Here is an 11530-nt window from a genome sequence, read left to right as displayed (position 1 = left end):
TGATTATATTTATTTTCTAGGTAAACTTGTTGAAATTTGTAGAACTTGCCCCAACTTAAATAGATCGTATTTATAGATTCTGAAAATTCAAGCTAAGCTTATCTGATTCTAAAACAAAGCCATGGCAACAGAGCCTCTCGTTTAAATTAGTGTCAGTTTGCTATTCACTGTTTGCAGAAATTCAGACACATTTTGAACACTACACAACAGCTAGACACTAAGTCATTTCAGTTGTGTCTGGCTCTTTGCAACCCTATCGACAACAGCCCACCAGGTTCCTCTGTCCATGGGATTCTCCAGGCAAGAACACTGGAGTGGGTTGCCATTTCTTACTCCAGGCAACCTTCCTGACCCAGGGATGGAACCCACGTCTCTTATGTCTCCTACATTAGCAGGCACGTCCTTTACCCCTAGCGCCACCTGGGAAATGTGACAACAATGGAACTAACTCATCTAACTTCGATATACTTATTTTAACACCAAAGAGGCCATCTTTTCCCCTACAGTGGAATAAAGTTCACAATTATGGCTCAGTGTAGAGGACCAGAAGTTTTTTGTTTTTTGTTTTTTTTTTTGCCATTATTGATAATTTCATATCAGTTTTTTAACTGGTTGCAGGGAGAGTCAAATGAGTTCACTAAGGTCAAATAGTAAATTGGCTCTTAAATGGATTTTGCCAGTACATTTTCCTTAGGCTAACTACGGCCACACTATGTTAACTTTCTTGATATGTTTCAAAGTGCCTTCTCAGTTCCATTCAACAAAAGGTTTATTGGCTGAAGGAGGTACTTTGTTTTAGGGAATGCATTCATGCAAATTTTCTTTTTCTTTCTTTAGGGAAGACACTGGGTCATTTAAAATGGAAGGGATGGGGGGAAAGAATAATAGAGTCACGCCTGGTTTTGAAAGAACTGGGCACTGACACCTCCAGATTCTTCAGCCACATTTCCTCACAAAGATCCATGAAATACGCTACTCATGACACTAGGATAGAAAAAAAAAAAAAAAAGCTTTGTTATTATTTTAGTTATATAGTTAAGAAGTTTTTGTACATTTAAAGTGTAATGCTAGCATATTAAAATATTTGACTTCTTTCACAGAATAAATAATATTTTTGGCACACCATGTGGCATGAGGGGGATCTTAATTCCCTTATCAGGGATGGAACCCATGCACCCTGGAGTGGAAACTTGGAGTCTTAACCACTGGAGGGCCAGAGAAGACCTAAAGGAATTATTCTTGAGTGCTCCTGTGCAAATTGAACCAATGATGGGAATTTGGTACTGAATAAAGGACAACTCTACTCCTGTTAGAGTTTACACAGTGGATATGATTACTAGTCTTACTAAATTGGTGGCTTCCTGGCTGGCTCAGCCATAAAGAATACACCTGCAATGCAGGAGACCCAGGTTTGATCCCTGGTCAGGAAGATCCCCTGGAGAAGAAAATGGCAACCCACTCCAGGATTCTTGCTGGGAAAATTCCATTTTCCCAGGTCAGAGGAGCCTGACGGGCTGTAATCCAGGGGGTCACAAGAATCAGACAGGAGTCAGCGACTAAATCACCAAGTTAGCCCCCTTGCTCAGACCTCAAGAATTACAAGGTGTGGTGTTGAGATGATATTCAGATGTGGCAACATTCAGAAGTGTTTGAAAGGCTGAAAGGCAGCTGCTGTGAGGCCATAAAATGATACTATCTCTATCAGAGAAGGCTTTTTTGCCTCACCCTCCTCATTGCCTTGGGGTTTGACATCTCTGTATTAGAGACCACACATATACACATATTGCTTCCTTGCTAAATACACACTTTGCTTTTTACAGTGGAAAGTTTCTGAAGAGAAAAAGACTACTGAGACCACTTGGAGATGATTACACATCTCTGATGATAATTATGTCAAAATGGGCTGCTGGCTTGAGGAGCCTCCAGACTTTACCTAAGACTGGCATCCAAATGTTTGTCATACCCTAGAAAATCCTTGGTTTCTCTTAGTTTACAATGCTAATCGCATTATCCAGGTTCCAAACTGTTCTACTTGTTTCCATAAACCCTCCAGCTTCAGTATCAAATGATAAGGCCCTTTTGCTTCCCAGACCCCAGCATCATCCATCAACAATCTCAAATTCAAAAGATTGTATGCATTGGGTAAGAAAAAGACAAGTCTCTATTGCCAAGTATTGAAATAGTCAATAATAAGGTTGGACTTGGAAAAAAATAGAAGGTGAAGGAGATGGTAGACTGCAACATAAACTTAGACATGAGGATAAGGAGTCTGTAAGGGAAAAACACAAGAGTAGGAATACAGTAAATTTTTAAAATAACATTTGTAGTGTTGTTTAGTTTTGGAAAAAAGTACAATTTATCCCAAAGACGGCTAAGAAGGAATTTTTAAGGAAATTTACCTCTTTTTTTTTTTTTTTTTTGGAATGTGTGGCTTTCTTTCACATTTATATCAGGATTCTACAAAAGAGTCCTTTGGGAAACTTGATCAAACTATTTAGGAAGGGAAACAAGACAGTGAATCAAGGCATAGAAATGAATAAAGTGAACACAGAGAAGGAAGGAAAGGGTAAGGCCAAAAATTATTGACTCAGTATTTTCTGATGATTCCTTATAGCTTTTTCCTCCTGCTTTGTAAATGTATTATTAATTAAATCTAAAGAGGTGAGGTGAGATATAAACAATGAATAGTGTTTGCGGGATTGTCAAACCTCTGAAATAAAAAGATTTTAATTTGTTGAGGAACCCTACTAGCCACAAATACAGTGAACAGGAGGTCAGGGAGGGGAAGGGCCAGATATGTAGGTGCTGAGGAATTTATATACCAGGCAAGATGTAGAATGTATCACTTGCAATATCTAAGAAAAGGCATAGGTGGAATTTAGGAATACATGGGGCTAGTAAAAATGATATCTATGACACCTTCCTAAACTGATCGGCCCACTTCTCATTAGCCAATGCATGTGCAGAAAATCAAGTCTCATCAAACATTTGAAAATATGCAACAAAAAAAGAAAATCCAACAGAAGAGGTAAGTAAACACAAATAGACTTTAATAAATTATAGTTAGGTTGATCGCCAAAGATAGGTTTAATGTGAAACTAATGATGTCAATTTTATGGCCACATACACTTATATAAAAACCATTCTAAGATGCTTGGAGAAAAGCCCAGCAATGGTTTCATATGATCATACAATTGTGTAAAGTCTGCAAAAGCAGGCCTTTTGGACTATAATTAATCAGTTCAGAGTGATGTCTTTTTCTACTTTAGTTTACCTTCCATCCTACTTCTCCTTGATTGGGAACATTGGAGTGTTTCTGGGAATTTTTGAGATTTGGCTAAGAGATTAGGTTGGAAGAACAATCACTTTAGGTTCAGTAGGGTATTGTTATAGAAATCACAGAATTAATAATTTGTTTTTTTTTTCCTTAAAGAACATCCCTCCACAATTTGTATAAGCTTCAGTTCTTACAAAATTTGGAATAGCACTGATTTTCACAGATATATACAGATATTAAAAGGAATATCATTTCCATTAGAGAAAAACAGCTATGCCAATGATAATAATCTGGAAATCAGAAAAAAATAACAGCTATAAAGTATGAAATACTTCAGCTCCCTGACCTTCCCTTACCTTTTCAAACCAAAAAATAAGTAGAATAAATAATAAGCAGCAAACAGTCTATGGATAAGAAATGAGAGACACTTTATGAAACATTTTAGAAAATGCTGATTTAGATTACTAGGAAACATTTAGATCCACAGGCTACATATTATATTTACCACCCATATCTTAGATATGCTCCTATCTTTTCAGTTCAGTTCAGTTCAGTCGCTCAGTGGTGTCCGACTCTTTGCAACCCCGTGAATCACAGCACGCCAGACCTCCCTGTCCATCACCAACTCCCAGAGTCTACCCAAACCCATGTACATCGAGTCAGTGATGCCATCCAGCCATCTCATCCTCTGTTATCCCCTCCTCCTCCTGCCCCCAATCCTTCCCAGCATTAGGGTCTTTTCCAATGAGTCAACTCTTCGCATGAGGTGGCTAAAGTATTGAAGTTTCAGCTTCAAAATCAGTCCTTCTAATGAACACCCAGGGCTGATCTCCTGATTATTGTAATATTTGGGGCTTTCCTGGTGGCTCAATGGTAATGAATTCGCCAGCCAATGTAGGAGATGAGAGTTCAATCCCTGGGAGAGGGGAGAGGGCATGGTAATCCATTATTTTTGCCTAGAGAATCCCAAAAACAGAGGAGCATGGCAGATTACAGTCCATAAGGTTGCAAAGAATTGGACACTACTAAAGTGGGTGTTCATTGGAAGGACTGATGCTGTAGCTGAAACTCCAATACTTTGGCCACCTCATGCAAAGAGTTGACTCATTGGAAAAGACCCTGATGCTGGGAGAGATTGGGGGCAGGAGGAGAAGGGGACGACAGAGGATGCAATGACTGGATGGCATCACTGACTCAATGGACATGAGTTTGAGTAAGCTCCAGGAGTTGGTGATGGACAGGAAGGCCTGGCGTGCTGCAATTCATGGGTTCACAAAGAGTCGGACACGACTGAGCGACTGAACTGAACTGAACTGAAAGTGACTGAGTATATTATATATTATATATATATGTATGTATATATATACATATATATATATATATTTAAATAGCCTATAATTGAAAGGAATCTAAAAAGAATGTATATAATATCTAATGTTTTCAGATTCTTTTCTATTATAGGCTATTACAAGATACTGAATAGAATCCCCTGTGTTATACATAAGGTTCTTTTTGTTTATAAACTCCTTAAAATCTTAAGGACATATGTCCACACAGAAATGACTAGATAATAGAAAGTTAAATACAACTGTGAAAACGATCAATTCATATCATCTCAGTTCCAAATATAAGTGAGGCTCACCTTCATAGAGTTTTAATGGCACCTCAGAGGGATATTTCCAGCTTATCCAGGGTCTGTAGACCATCTCTGGCCCAAGGCAATTCAGTAAACTACTCTGCTATCCATTGAGCCACAACCATACTCTAATGAGTTCTGAATCCCAGTATTGCAGAAGGAAATCCCATCATCCACATCTGTTCCTTCCTTAGGTTATATCTCTCATCCCCAAGGTAATTTTTAAAATTCTCTTGAGTGTTGTATATCTTTTCCTCTGTTACAGTTGATACTTCTTTACATCAAATTTTGCCTCTTCAAATTATTATGTGTTGCTATCTCCTGATTGGGCTTCCTTTGTGATTGGATCTCCTCATTGGAACAATGATTTTCTATTCTTCTTTGCTATTTTTAAGTTGCTCATTTTTCATGAACACTTTTCTGAACTCTTACCTAGAATGCCAATAAAATAAATATGTATTTCATAAAACTTACAGCATCTTGTTAATATTGATGACAGCAAAACATTTGAAACCGGTGGTGGGCTTTTTGAGCCAAAATTAAATTGGTCGGTTTTGGTGCCACTTATTTGTTATAAGTAGCTTGATAAATTCTGAATATATCTTATTAGAATACTCAATCTCTTCTTGTTAAAAGCAAACACTTATTTGAGTTTCATTAAGCAATCTGATTTCATTCCTGTTTTATTATTTTTTGTTAATATTAACTGAAATTAAATTTAACACATTTGATGTTTAAAAAAATTGAACACATAGAAGAATTGACCTTTAGCTGGGATAAAAAATATTCAGTTCATTGCAACCATTCTAACTCGCTCTAGCAAATGTAACTGGTTTGGGAGTTAAAGCTTCCATAGGAGACAGTGAAAATGATGAAGGGACTGCATCTGTATTTTCTCTGTCATTCTACAGAAAAACAAAGTGGGCTTCTTTCATTATACATTGTAAATTGTTACGGAAGATAAAAATGAATGAATACGTAGATAATAAATTCCAGTTAGCTTCTATCCTGGAGAAAACAAAGCTCCATGATGGTACCAAAAACTTCATAATTACTGTCTACATTTTATGAAATAAATGAATGCAAACATTTTATAACTTATAATTTTTTAAATACAGGAGGTGAACATTTCCTTTTGTGACACTTTATAAATTTTAAGACATGTCACGATTTTCTGAAATATCATGGTGGTGGTGGTTTAGTCACTAAGTTGTGTTCAATGTACCATAGCTTGCTAGACACCTCTGTCCATGGGATTTCTTAGGCAAGAATACTGGAGTGGTTGTCATTTCCTTAATGGCACAAATATAACACATACAATTTATTCTCCATTGTAATATTTCTTTCCTTTGGTGGGATCTCCAAAAGCTTCTTGTTCTCTCTCTCATTGGCCTCACTTACTCCCTCCCTAGGGATGGAGAAATAACATATGATTTTTACTTTGGGACTAACACCTGGCTCACAGGCCTTTCCCATCAAGGCAAGCATTCTCATCTACTATTTGAAGTTCACTGAATCTGAAAGGAGACTTTTGGCTTTAAAGATAATTATCTCATGTCTCATGACTATGAAAACTTGCATATGGTTAAAGGTAAGTTAAAGTTTAATTCATATTTGATATAGTAAATCTTTTCTTCTCGGCTTCATAAACCTTATTTTTTCTTGAAAAAGATCTTTGGTTGGAAACGTACTTATGCATTTTCTAGATCAGGAAGCAGGACATTTTATATAATACATGTATTTAGAGGTTCTCTTGCAAGAAATGAAACTGGAAAAGGGGGGACCCTGGGTCCACGTGTCTACAGAACAGGAGTGGGCTGGTGCGGAGCAGCTCATCTTGTATGCAAGGCTGATCCTCTCCCACTTATCCCATGGTCTTTCCCTCCCTGTTGCCTGACTCCAGCCCCTTCATTCAGAGATGTTAATAGCCTGACACCTGCTTGCACTTTCTGTTTCAGGCACTTTGTTGGTTTTCCTTCAGAATGGTGTGTATTCTTAGAATGAATAAACACCATGGACATCGACTCATTTCATGAAACTTGTTTTTATGAGGATAATGACTGACCATTCTCAAGAAGAAAATTCACTCATTAGCAAACAGAGTGCCAATCATGTAAATATGTCACTTCTTTTCAAATTTTCACAGATTCAGGTCTTCCAGAAGCAGATGCTGAAATAGAATTTAGGGTACAAGATGTGTGTTAGAGATCCATAAATGTGAAGGGAGGAGATAGAAACAGAACTGGGTGGAGAACAAAACTGAACAGTTATGGGCAACCTGGAGGGAGCTCTGAAGCCGTGGACAATCCCACGCTGGGCCAAAATGGCTTGACCTTTACACCCCTCCAGGTGCCCAGGTGGCCCTAGTGGTAAAAAGTCAGCCTGTGCATGCAGCAGATGCAAGAGACTAGGGTTCGATCCCTGGGTCAGAAATATCGCCTGGAGAAGGAAATGGCAACCCACTCCAGTATTCTTGCCTGGAGAATCCCACGGACAGAGGAGCCTGCCGTGAACACCCCTCAGTTCACACAGCAGTGGAAGCAGGTCCTCTGGGGTAACTAGCTGGAGAAGTCTGCTGCCTGCACCCCCTGCAGAAAGGCTGAAGTCTTTCCTAACGGCTGCCCGACAGCAGCATATCACAGGCTCTATCACACAAATTAATCTGCAATTCAGTACTCTTGAGACTTCCCTGGTGCTCCAGTGGTTAACACTCTGAACTTCCATTGCAGGGGGCATGGGTTCAGTTCCTGATCAGGAACTATGATCCTGCAGGCTCAAATAAGTGAGCAAATAAATAAAATAAAATTCAGTACCCAAATAAATTTTGTTATCAAATTTGAAGAGCTGACTCTAAATTCATCTAGGTTAAAGGAAAAATGTGTGAGGATAAGGCAATATGATGTTTAAAATGAACAATAGAGGAGAATTTGCTCTATCAGATTTAAAAATATACTATGAAACTACAGTAATGAAATAGGTTCATATTGGAAGAAAGGATATAATAGAGGAAAAGAAAATGACAGAATAGAGGTCAGGAATAGAGTGCAGTGCATATTGGAAATAAACCTAAAATGAATGTGGCATGTGGGGAAAAAAATAGGTTATCCAACCAATCATGTTGGGGTAATTGTTCATTCTTTTGAACAAAAACATATGTTCATTCACTAAAATTCATCATGTAATTCACTAAAATAAATTCTAGTTCAATTTAAAAGTTAAAAATGAAACAACCTCCAAAACTTAAAATGGCATTTTATAAATAATTTAAGTTATACTAAAACATAATTCATTTTGTAATGCTTTGCTGAGTAGAGAAAAGCTTCTTAAGCCCAAATTCCATATCTACCAAGAAGACAAAATGTACTATATATAGTGAAAGCTCTGTGTGTAAGAGACAGCAAAAATAAAATTAAAGGCAGTGATAGACTAGGAGAAAAATATTTGCAACATATACGACACACTCACTATAAGGATGTATAGCACATGAATCCCTATAAATCTATATGTAAAAGAAAAAGGGTCGAAATATAGATGAAGCTTATTGACAGGTATTCATGGTAGATAAAAATAGCTAATATACATAAAGCCAAATCAATACTCAGAAAAAGCGACTTAAACAACACTGTTAGGTATTTTTAACTAATCAGATCCTGTGAAAATTAAATTATTGATAGATCATATCCGATATAGGCTACAACATGGGTCAATGTGTTCTCATGACTATTTCTACTAGAATCTATTCCGACGTTTTTTATAGGACACTTTCAGCAAAATCTACCAAAATAGACTTTGCATAAAATCTGCCTTGGGTACAAAAATGTAAGATACCAATGTTAAGAGTGTCTCTTGTCACTTTTATATACAGGGACAAATGGAAGCAACAATATCGATGAGGCGATGGAATTAAAAATCATATTCATACACAGATACTCTTTCAATGAGTCAAGAAATGCTGGAGTCTGCAGGAGTAACACATCACTCCAGAAACCCAGTGGCTCGAAGGACAAGGTTATTTCTACTCACACTCTGGAGTTCTGTCTTGAGCGCCCCTCACCTAGGACCCAGTCAGGGGGTTCAGATGTCAGTTTGGAGAATTAGACTGTCACCTGGCTTCCTGTTAAAATTTATCCAGTTCTCTCTCACTCACATTTTATTCACAGGACCACACACAACCTCAGAGGCACCCCAAACTATACAATGCTTGTAAAGAATATTAGAAACTACCAAGTTACCATACAATGGAATAAAATATTTACAACTAGAAAGAATGGGGCAAATAAGTACATCCATACGTTAATTAAAAAGCCATTCACCTCTCCACTATATTTAAAAATTCCATTGCCATTTTGAAAACCCATATTTCTATATGTGCATATATATTGGTGTAAATAGACAACGATTTGAAATCATAATGTATTAAAAAGAAGAAATGGTACATTTGCTGATCAAGAACAAGGAAGGGTACTTTTATTTTGACTTTATATATGGCAATATACTTTTCAACATGTAATTGTAGGAATGAATCTATATATCATTTGTTTGATTTAAAAATAAAAGTACCATAGATTCTTGAACCTTCTCCCACTTCTTCAGATGGGAAAAATATGTCAAGAAGCAAACTGGAACAATAAACAATTACTATCTACATTTTGTATGTCCCAAGAAATATTTGTGTAGATTGCTGAAGATGCCAAACTTTTATTAGCTGTTCCCAGATGAAAGAGTCATTAATCGTCTTCTTTTATCAGACCAAAGTATATCTGAGAGTAAACTGTAGTCTCTTCCTGGTGGCCAACCACTTCTTAAAACAAGAGTTATTTAGGAAAACAGTTATGACCCATTTAACTTAATAATCATCATTTCTATACACATATACAGAGCTGTTTACTGTCCTAAGCTAATTTGGTGGCCTTTCTCAATTATTAGGTTGCTTCAATGGGCATAAGTAACTTCTGCAGCTAAAGGCAGGTGAGAAACCCTTGCCCACACCTTGCTGCTCAGTTCAGTTCAGTTCACTTCAGTCCCTCAGTCTTGTCCGACTCTTTGCGACCCCATGAATCGCAGCATGCCAGGCCTCCTTGTCCATCACCAGCTCCTGGAGTTTACGCAAACTCATGTCCATCAAGTCAGTGACGCCATCCAGCCATCTCACCCTCTGTCGTCCCCTTCTCCTCCTGCCCCCAATCCCTCCCAGCATCAGGGTCTTTTCCAATGAGTCAACTCTTCTCATCAGGTACAAAGTATTGGAGTTTCAGCTTCAGCATCAGTCCTTCCAATGAACACCCAGGACTGATCTCCTTTAGGATGGACTGGCTGGATCTCCTTGCAGTCCAAGGGACTCTCAAGAGTCTTCTCCAACACCACAGTTCAAAAGCATCAATTCTTCCGTGCTCAACTTTCTTCACACCTTGCTGCTAGGTGACCTGTTAAACAAGTCTTTGGAATTTGCCACACTTGCAAATAGCGATTAACAAGTGGACCCAAGTGTGGTCATTGATTTGCAATCAGTTTCACAAGCTCCCTGAAGGCTCAGCTCTGAAGAGCATCTTGTAGGAAAGGTTGGCGAGAGTGAGATGAGAAAGGTGAGATGAAAAGTTATTCAAGGATGGGTGTCAGCTACTCCGTCAGCTCAGGTGACACAATCCTATGAAAACAATCAGACACAGGGCTACACTCTGAAATTGCCCTTAAGCCTAGAGCCTTCTGGAAAGCTTAGTCTCCTGGTCTTGCTGGATTTTGAGATCGAGGTTATGCAAGGGTGTAGTTGCTGGTCATGATTGCACCTTAAACATGACTCCTTTCACCAATGGAAGAACATTCCTGAAACCCATTCTGCTAAATTAACAGCCTTCTGATGGGAGTGGAAATAAAGCTGATTGACATGCTCTTCTGGCTATCTCTGGAATGTGGCTTCTGATTAGAGTCTGTGTAATCCCCTTCTTGTGGACTGTGCACGCTTTATTCAGGAAAATAAAATATTTACTATTCATTATGGGGATACAGATTTAAACAGACACCAAGATACCACTGCCTCTGCTGAAGTGTTTGAAAGTAAGTTACATTCACTACAACTCCTGGTATGTCTAGGGTGCGGTGGCAGAGATGACCAAAGTCAGCAATAAGGAAGTGGTGTGTATTACTGTAGCCAACTTACATACAATAACTTACTCCAATAATTGACCTGCTTTTTATTATCACCATGTGTTTGAGATGATAGGGGCTGGTCAATGTCAGTGATAAACTACCTATTTCCTGAAAAATATATTTTATCAGTCTAAGTTCTAATTCATCCTTGTAGTTATTTTTGAATATTAGCAGTATACATGTAAACTTCAAATTAGCCATTGTTACTTTTAAAAAACACTGTATTTTATATGGAAGTTAATTCAGAGAACCTCCGATTATACAGCTCCCAACACATGTAGACACAGCTATAGATGACTCTCTGGAGAAAAAGGGAGAAAAAGTTTACAGTGGTTCATTTTAATTGGAGTTTATTTTGAGCACAGTTTGTGCCTCCAGCCCTATGGTACTACCTAGTCCTGCATTAAAACAGTTAGTTGATCAAAATAAATAATTTGCATGGTAACTGTAAAAATACAGAAATAGAAATAGTT

The sequence above is a fragment of the Cervus elaphus genome, chromosome 8, assembly GCF_910594005.1.
Source record: "Cervus elaphus chromosome 8, mCerEla1.1, whole genome shotgun sequence".
Lineage (NCBI taxonomy): Eukaryota > Metazoa > Chordata > Mammalia > Artiodactyla > Cervidae > Cervus > Cervus elaphus.
The sequence above is the reverse complement of the archived record's forward strand: the minus strand, read 5'-3'. Positions refer to the sequence as shown.